The following is an 8,912-nucleotide window of genomic DNA, read 5'->3' as shown; positions in this document are numbered from 1 at the left end:
CACTTCCTACCTCCGTAGGTGTAGAATGTAGGTGTAGAGTGTAGGTGTAGAATTTCAAGGTCACCCTCTGCCACGCCCACTTGGAAAACTCGCGCGCGCCCCCTGGAAAACTCGCGCGCGCCCCCTGGCGCGCCCCCTCGCGGGAAAACCCGCGCGCCCCCTCGCGGGAAAACTCGCGCGCGCCCCCTGGCGGCTGCGCCCCCTCGCGGGAAAACATTGCGCGGGTATCTGGCAGTCCTGTCTACAACTGTCTCTGTGACGTCATTGGCGGTAAAATCTACAACTGTATTTGTGACGTCATTGATAAGAGACGAGAATTTATTAAACGTACATGGCCAAGGGTTAATGATAGGCTGAAAGTTGCGCAATCCATTGTAATATTTAGGTTGACTCAAAATTTTAACCTTTTTTCAAGGAGTTTATTTTGATTATGGTATTGTTTTTAATGGTAATTAAAAGTCAGTCTCTTCTACAACTGTGACGTCATAGATAAGAGACGATAAAAACTTTAAACGTACATTGCCAAGGCTTAAATCTTCTACAATTGTATCTGTGACATCATTGATAAGAGACGAATGGAAGCTTTAAACGTACATTGCCAAGGGTTAAATCTTCTACAATTGTAGCTGTGACGTCATTGATAAGAGATGATACGGGTGTAGAGTTACGCTTACAAAAGGAACAAAGATTTGTCAGCCCAAACGGAATCAAATACCAGTACTTAGTTTCAAAACACAATCACAGAAAAGTAAGCGTGTGAAAATACTCTCCTTTCAAATCTATCGCATTCAAAACAATACACATTTAATTTTCTATTAGAATGGTACTAAAGCCAAGGTGGAGGCCGAGGCTACCCCGTTTACAGGTCAACACCAAATGCCAGGACTCGTCCTAACGTGTCTAAACCTAACCGCTTAGATCCATTAACGGCTGAAGAAAGTCGCAGAGACCCTTGTAAATCTTTGATAGATAAACTACAGTCAGTCAGAGTTGCGGGTGAAAACTATAGCCATAAAGTGCCGTACCCCAACAACTTATTACGTAAGATGGTGAGAAGAAATTCCCCCCACAGAATTTGTATAAGTCTTAGACGTCGATATGATGCCCAACTATAACCTCCACGAAATGTTCCTGGAGTATGCCTGAGAAAATAGACTCCTTCAAAACTAAGTTAATCTATACTTGATATTCAAGTAATCTCATCTGTATAAAATGTACAAACAACAGCTTCAAAACTAAGTTAATCAATACTTGATATTCAAGTAATCTCAATGCTGTTTCTTCTACAATTGTAGTTGTGACGTCATTGATAAGAGACGAATGGAATCTTTGAACGTGCATTGCCAAGGGTTAAATCTTCTACAATTGTAGCTGTGACGTCATTGATAAGAGATGATACGGGTGTAGAGTTACGCTTACAAAAGGAACAAAGATTTGTCAGCCCAAACGGAATCAAATACCAGTACTTAGTTTCAAAATACAATCACAGAAAAGTAAGCGTGTGTAAATACTCTCCTTTCAAATCTGGCGTATTCAAAGCAATTCACGTCTAATTTTCTATTAGAATGGTACTAAAGCCAAGGTGGAGGCCGAGGCTACCCCGTTTACAGGTCAACACCAAATGCCAGGACTCGTCCTAACGTGTCTAAACCTAACCTACCTCCAAGTTATAACGAAGTTATCACTGATTCAAAATAAATCACCGATAGGTTAGTAATGGTTTGAAAGCAATTACCTATACTAAACCAGACTATTTTGGTAAAGATGTCGTACTTGCAATGGTTTAATAGTAGCAAAATTTCTTCCAACATATAAATGTTTAAGGGATTTGTTTTTTCCAGCTCAATCGGCATCGAAATCTGAAAGGACTCGACTTTAATTTGAGCTGTTAGATTGTCATACCTTTTGAAATAACTAGTTTTTCAGGCATTTTCCTCCTGTCGTATGTTTATATTTATTACCAACGTTCCAATCAAGGTACTAGAACCTATTTTGTTATTCCCTATTGAGGACTGATACGGGTGTAGAGTTATAATTACAAAAGGAACAAAGATTTGACAGCTCAAACGGAATCAAATACCAGTACTTAGTTTCAAAATACAATCACAGAAAAGTAAGCGTGTGTAAATACTCTCCTTTCAAATCATTCGTATTCAAAACAATTCACATCTAATTTTTCTATTAGTATCGTACTAAAGTCAACGTTAGAGGCAGAGGCTACCCCGTTTACAGGCCAACACCAAACGCCAGGACTCGTCCTAACGTGTCTAAACCTAACCTACCTCCAAGTTATAACGTTATTACGTAAGGTGGCGAGAAGAAATTCCACCACAGAATTTGTATTAGTCTTAGACGTCGATATGATGCCCAACTATAACCTCCACGAAATGTTCCTGGAGTATGCCTGAGAAAATAGGCTCTTTCTCGAATCTCGAAAAGATGATAAAACTGTTTACGTTGTACCCGCATTCGAAATGAAAGAAATAGCCCAAATACCCAAGGATAAAACGGACAACGTTTGGAAATGATGGGCGCCCACCTCTTTTACATCGAGCTTTGTTGGAAATGTCAGAAACATATTGACTACGAAGCCTGGTATAGAGAACCAATGACTAATAAGTTAGCTGTCATTTTTGAAGTCTTGTGGAGAGATCCTTGGGAACCTTCTTCTTCTTCAGCAGAAATTCAGCGCCTTATCATGATGAAAGGTTTAGACAATATGACTTTAATTTAAAAGTCAAGTAAGACCAAGATACCACCGTGTGTAGAAAGAAGAAACCATCGATAACTAACCCATTGATTGATATCTTTGTAGGTTTGCGAATTACACGTTGTAAGATACTAATTTTCAGTTTTAAATAACGCTTTTTGTCATCCATTATGGCCTGAAAATGGCCAACTCATTCCATAAAGAAAAGGATACCGATCAAGAAAAGAGCCGTATCTTATTTCGACAGTTCAAAACTGAACTAAAGGAAAAAAATATCCAGACTCCTCCAGGAGGTGCTACTGATCTCGAAGCTTCCATTTACATGAAAAACAAAGAAGTAATTTATCAGGTTAGTTTTAAAGAGTAAGTAAAAAGAAAATCAAATCTACCTTCCATTGTGTATAAAAACACTGGTCCCGGAAGCTTTGGAACAGATTTTGGCTGTTATGAAAAAACTGTCTCCATTGAGGAACTCTATTTAGATAATATAGGAGTTAAATGGTGTATATTCGTACAAGTTATTCTTATAATGACGTTATTTAATGTAAAGATTTGTATTTTAAAATAGGGATTTTGCTCATAAACTTGCATTGGTTTTGATAAGTAATCCAAATGTACCTTTTCATACTTTGGACCTATCAAATAACCTAAAAGAAGATAAAGGTAATATATTTACTAACGAAAAAAGAAATATCAAAGACAAATAAATAACAACAATAGCTCTTCATTGTATTTCTTAATGAAATATCTCTTGTCAATTAATTGTAAAGAAAAACAGAAAATAAATGTTACCAATAAACATTGTGGTGAACTTTTTATGAGGATATTATTTCTGCATTTTTCATAATAGCGCTGAACTGCCTATCTGTACGAGGTTGAATTCAGGGTTCGTACAAACCTGGGAAACTGGGAAAACTTTCAAAAATTCAGTGTTTTTTCTTCTTGGCGGTCTAGTGTAAACATGTTTTACTGTGCTTTGGTGTGTTTTATTGTAGTTTTGTTGTGGTATAGTGTAGTTTTAGAGTGTTTTATTGTACTTTTATTGTAGTTTTATTGTACCTTAGTGTATTTTTTTGTGTTTTACTGTGTTTTATTGTAGTTTTTTTGTATTTTATTGTAGTTTTATTGTACTTTTAGTGTATTTTATTGTGTTTTATTGTACCTTAGTGTATTTTATTATGGTATAGTGTAGTTTTAGAGAGTTTTATTGTACTTTTATTGTACTTTTAGTGTGTTTTACTGTGTTTTGATTTGGTTTTATTGCGTTTTACTGTGTTATGGTGTGTTTTTATTGTAGTTTTAGTGTATTTCAGTGTATCTTGTTGTAATTTAAGTTATTTGTCATAAATTCACAAAGTTTCTGTAAGACTCAATATCATATTGAACATAATAATACGTGGAACAAAGTATTTAGTTTATTTAGTTTATTATTAGTTTATTTAGTTTATTATTATTATTAGTTTATTATTATTATTAGTTTATTTAGTTTATTATTATTATTTAGTTTATTATTATTATTAGTTTATTTAGTTCATTATTAGTTTATTATTATTAGTTTATTTAGTTTATTATTATTATTTATATATATTGTGCATTTATAACATTAAAGTAAAACGAAATAAATTTCCTTACCTACATCCCCAATATAACTCCAAAATTATTATGATATTTTTCGTTTGAATCAACTAACCATTCCACGAACATCTGTCACGACAAAACGGAAACAGTAGGTGTACCATTTTTGAACGCTTTTCTCCCAATACCAGTTCAGTATAAATCTCTTCAACTAGAAAGTGTATTTTATTGTCCTTTTCGTGTATTTTATTATGGTATAGTGTACTTTTAGTGTGTTTTATTGTACTTTTAGTGTGTTTTATTGTACTTTTAGTGTATTTTATTGTGTTTTACTGTATTTTAATGTAGTTTTATTGCAATTTTAGTGTATTCTATTGTGTTTTACTGTGTTTTGTTGTAGTTTTATTGTACCTTAATGTATTTTATTATGGTATAGTGTACTTTTTGTGTATTTTATTGTGTTTTACTGTATTTTATTGTAGTTTTATTGCAATTTTAGTGTATTCTATTGTGTTTTACTGTGTTTTGTTGTAGTTTTATTGTACCTTAATGTATTTTATTATGGTATAGTGTACTTTTAGTGTATTTTATTGTACTTTTAGTGTATTTTATTGTGTTTTACTGTATTTTATTGTAGTTTTATTGTAATTTTAGTGTTTTCTATTGTGTTTTACTGTGTTTTGTTGTAGTTTTATTGTACCTTAATGTATTTTATTGTAATTTTAGTGTATTTTATTATGGTGTAGTTTAGTTTTAGAGTGTTTTATTGTACTTTTAGTGTATTTTATTGTGTTTTACTGTGTTTTACTGTAGTTTTATTGTACCTTAGTGTATTTTATTATGGTATAGTGTACTTTTAGAGTGTTTTATTGTACTTTTAGTGTATTTTATTGTGTTTTAAGCAATATGGTTTTTGTTGGGGCATGCAAAAACATTTTCTAATTTAAAATAGTCTTTTACAACGTGATTACCGTGACACCAATCGGGAATATTGTGCGGTAATTGTGAGGGGCGCGTCATAACATAATTGTACTGTAGAAATGAAAGTTTATAATGTGCTTTAACTCGAAAACCTCTTGTGCCGAAAGATAGTTTAAAATGTTTGAATCGAGACACTCACCGGTTGCAGCGAGTGATTCTTCCAACAGTTGCTGGTTATAGACTTCGTTCAATAAAATACTATTAAGCTAGCTAGGATCCGAGGCTTCGTTATACCTGAAGGTGAATAATATAGCGCCTATACCGTGTTATATTTTGCTCCGTTATAACTAACAGGTGTTTTTATAAAGCGAAAACAAGGTTGGCGTCAAAGGTAATTTGAAATATACGTATAACGAATAGGTTGGTTCTCTATACCTCAAGGTGAATAATATAGCGCCTATACCGTGATAAAAATATATTTTTATCACGGATAACCTTGACGTCATACGTATATTTCAAATTATCTTTGACATCAACCAACCTTGTTTTCGCTTTATAAAAACAACTGTTAGTCATGTCTTTATCGAACATACCTTCTCTGTATACCTTGGCTAAAGTAGCGTTGCGCGAAACTTTTAATATACTATACGAGTATGAACTCGCTTCTCGGCATGATCTTTATTCGGGTTGTTTACCAACTCATATCGCTACTGAACTGGAAGAATCACTCGCTGCAACCGGTGAGTGTCTCGATTCAAACATTTTAAACTATCTTTCGGCACAAGAGGTTTTCGAGTTAAAGCACATTATAAACTTTCATTTCTACAGTACAATTATGTTATGACGCGCCCCTCACAATTACCGCACAATATTCCCGATTGGTGTCACGGTAATCACGTTGTAAAAGACTATTTTAAATTAGAAAATGTTTTTGCATGCCCCAACAAAAACCATATTGCTTAAAACACAATAAAATACACTAAAAGTACAATAAAACACTCTAAAAGTACACTATACCATAATAAAATACACTAAGGTACAATAAAACTACAGTAAAACACAGTAAAACACAATAAAATACACTAAAAGTACAATAAAACACTCTAAAACTAAACTACACCATAATAAAATACACTAAAATTACAATAAAATACATTAAGGTACAATAAAACTACAACAAAACACAGTAAAACACAATAGAATACACTAAAATTACAATAAAACTACAATAAAATACAGTAAAACAAAATAAAATACACTAAAAGTACAATAAAATACACTAAAAGTACACTATACCATAATAAAATACATTAAGGTACAATAAAACTACAACAAAACACAGTAAAACACAATAGAATACACTAAAATTGCAATAAAACTACAATAAAATACAGTAAAACACAATAAATACACAAAAAGTACACTATACCATAATAAAATACGTTAAGGTACAATAAAACTACAACAAAACACAGTAAAACACAATAGAATACACTAAAATTGCAATAAAACTACATTAAAATACAGTAAAACACAATAAAATACACTAAAAGTACAATAAAACAACCTAAAAGTACACTATACCATAATAAAATACACGAAAAGGACAATAAAATACACTTTCTAGTTGAAGAGATTTATACTGAACTGGTATTGGGAGAAAAGCGTTCAAAAATGGTACACCTACTGTTTCCGTTTTGTCGTGACAGATGTTCGTGGAATGGTTAGTTGATTCAAACGAAAAATATCATAATAATTTTGGAGTTATATTGGGGATGTAGGTAAGGAAATTTATTTCGTTTTACTTTAATGTTATAAATGCACAATATATATAAATAATAATAATAAACTAAATAAACTAATAATAATAAACTAATAATGAACTAAATAAACTAATAATAATAATAAACTAAATAATAATAATAAACTAAATAAACTAATAATAATAATAAACTAATAATAATAATAAACTAAATAAACTAATAATAAACTAAATAAACTAAATACTTTGTTCCACGTATTATTATGTTCAATATGATATTGAGTCTTACAGAAACTTTGTGAATTTATGACAAATAACTTAAATTACAACAAAATACACTGAAATACACTAAAACTACAATAAAAACACACCATAACACAGTAAAACGCAATAAAACCAAATCAAAACACAGTAAAACACACTAAAAGTACAATAAAAGTACAATAAAACTCTCTAAAACTACACTATACCATAATAAAATACACTAAGGTACAATAAAACACAATAAAATACACTAAAAGTACAATAAAACTACAATAAAATACAAAAAAACTACAATAAAACACAGTAAAACACAAAAAAATACACTAAGGTACAATAAAACTACAATAAAAGTACAATAAAACACTCTAAAACTACACTATACCACAACAAAACTACAATAAAACACACCAAAGCACAGTAAAACATGTTTACACTAGACCGCCAAGAAGAAAAAACACTGAATTTTTGAAAGTTTTCCCAGTTTCCCAGGTTTGTACGAACCCTGAATTCAACCTCGTACAGATAGGCAGTTCAGCGCTATTATGAAAAATGCAGAAATAATATCCTCATAAAAAGTTCACCACAATGTTTATTGGTAACATTTATTTTCTGTTTTTCTTTACAATTAATTGACAAGAGATATTTCATTAAGAAATACAATGAAGAGCTATTGTTGTTATTTATTTGTCTTTGATATTTCTTTTTTCGTTAGTAAATATATTACCTTTATCTTCTTTTAGGTTATTTGATAGGTCCAAAGTATGAAAAGGTACATTTGGATTACTTATCAAAACCAATGCAAGTTTATGAGCAAAATCCCTATTTTAAAATACAAATCTTTACATTAAATAACGTCATTATAAGAATAACTTGTACGAATATACACCATTTAACTCCTATATTATCTAAATAGAGTTCCTCAATGGAGACAGTTTTTTCATAACAGCCAAAATCTGTTCCAAAGCTTCCGGGACCAGTGTTTTTATACACAATGGAAGGTAGATTTGATTTTCTTTTTACTTACTCTTTAAAACTAACCTGATAAATTACTTCTTTGTTTTTCATGTAAATGGAAGCTTCGAGATCAGTAGCACCTCCTGGAGGAGTCTGGATATTTTTTTCCTTTAGTTCAGTTTTGAACTGTCGAAATAAGATACGGCTCTTTTCTTGATCGGTATCCTTTTCTTTATGGAATGAGTTGGCCATTTTCAGGCCATAATGGATGACAAAAAGCGTTATTTAAAACTGAAAATTAGTATCTTACAACGTGTAATTCGCAAACCTACAAAGATATCAATCAATGGGTTAGTTATCGATGGTTTCTTCTTTCTACACACGGTGGTATCTTGGTCTTACTTGACTTTTAAATTAAAGTCATATTGTCTAAACCTTTCATCATGATAAGGCGCTGAATTTCTGCTGAAGAAGAAGAAGGTTCCCAAGGATCTCTCCACAAGACTTCAAAAATGACAGCTAACTTATTAGTCATTGGTTCTCTATACCAGGCTTCGTAGTCAATATGTTTCTGACATTTCCAACAAAGCTCGATGTAAAAGAGGTAGGCGCCCATCATTTCCAAACGTTGTCCGTTTTATCCTTGGGTATTTGGGCTATTTCTTTCATTTCGAATGCGGGTACAACGTAAACAGTTTTATCATCTTTTCGAGATTCGAGAAAGAG

At 31.9% G+C, this 8,912-nt stretch overlaps 2 long non-coding RNA genes across 2 annotated transcripts; one reads left to right on the top strand and one right to left on the bottom strand.

Annotated features, from left to right (window-relative positions):
- Positions 1–2,984: 2,984 nt before the first annotated feature.
- Positions 2,985–3,526, top strand: LOC149691174 (uncharacterized). The gene is made up of 2 exons (XR_016383586.1): positions 2,985–3,211; positions 3,279–3,526. It is a non-coding gene; the product is annotated as an uncharacterized LOC149691174 (long non-coding RNA).
- A 4,277-nt stretch (positions 3,527–7,803) lies between these two features.
- LOC149691173 (uncharacterized) lies at positions 7,804–8,345 on the bottom strand. Its single transcript, XR_016383585.1, has 2 exons — positions 8,119–8,345; positions 7,804–8,051 (listed from the first exon to the last, which is right to left on the bottom strand). It is a non-coding gene; the product is annotated as an uncharacterized LOC149691173 (long non-coding RNA).
- Between the last annotated feature and the right edge of the window lie 567 nt (positions 8,346–8,912).

This window comes from Phalangium opilio, unplaced genomic scaffold (genome assembly GCF_054372755.1).
Source record: "Phalangium opilio isolate 3A_F unplaced genomic scaffold, DU_Popi_V2 ptg000026l_1, whole genome shotgun sequence".
Lineage (NCBI taxonomy): Eukaryota > Metazoa > Arthropoda > Arachnida > Opiliones > Phalangiidae > Phalangium > Phalangium opilio.
Note: the sequence above shows the minus strand (reverse complement) of the source record. Positions and strands in the feature narration are given on the sequence as shown.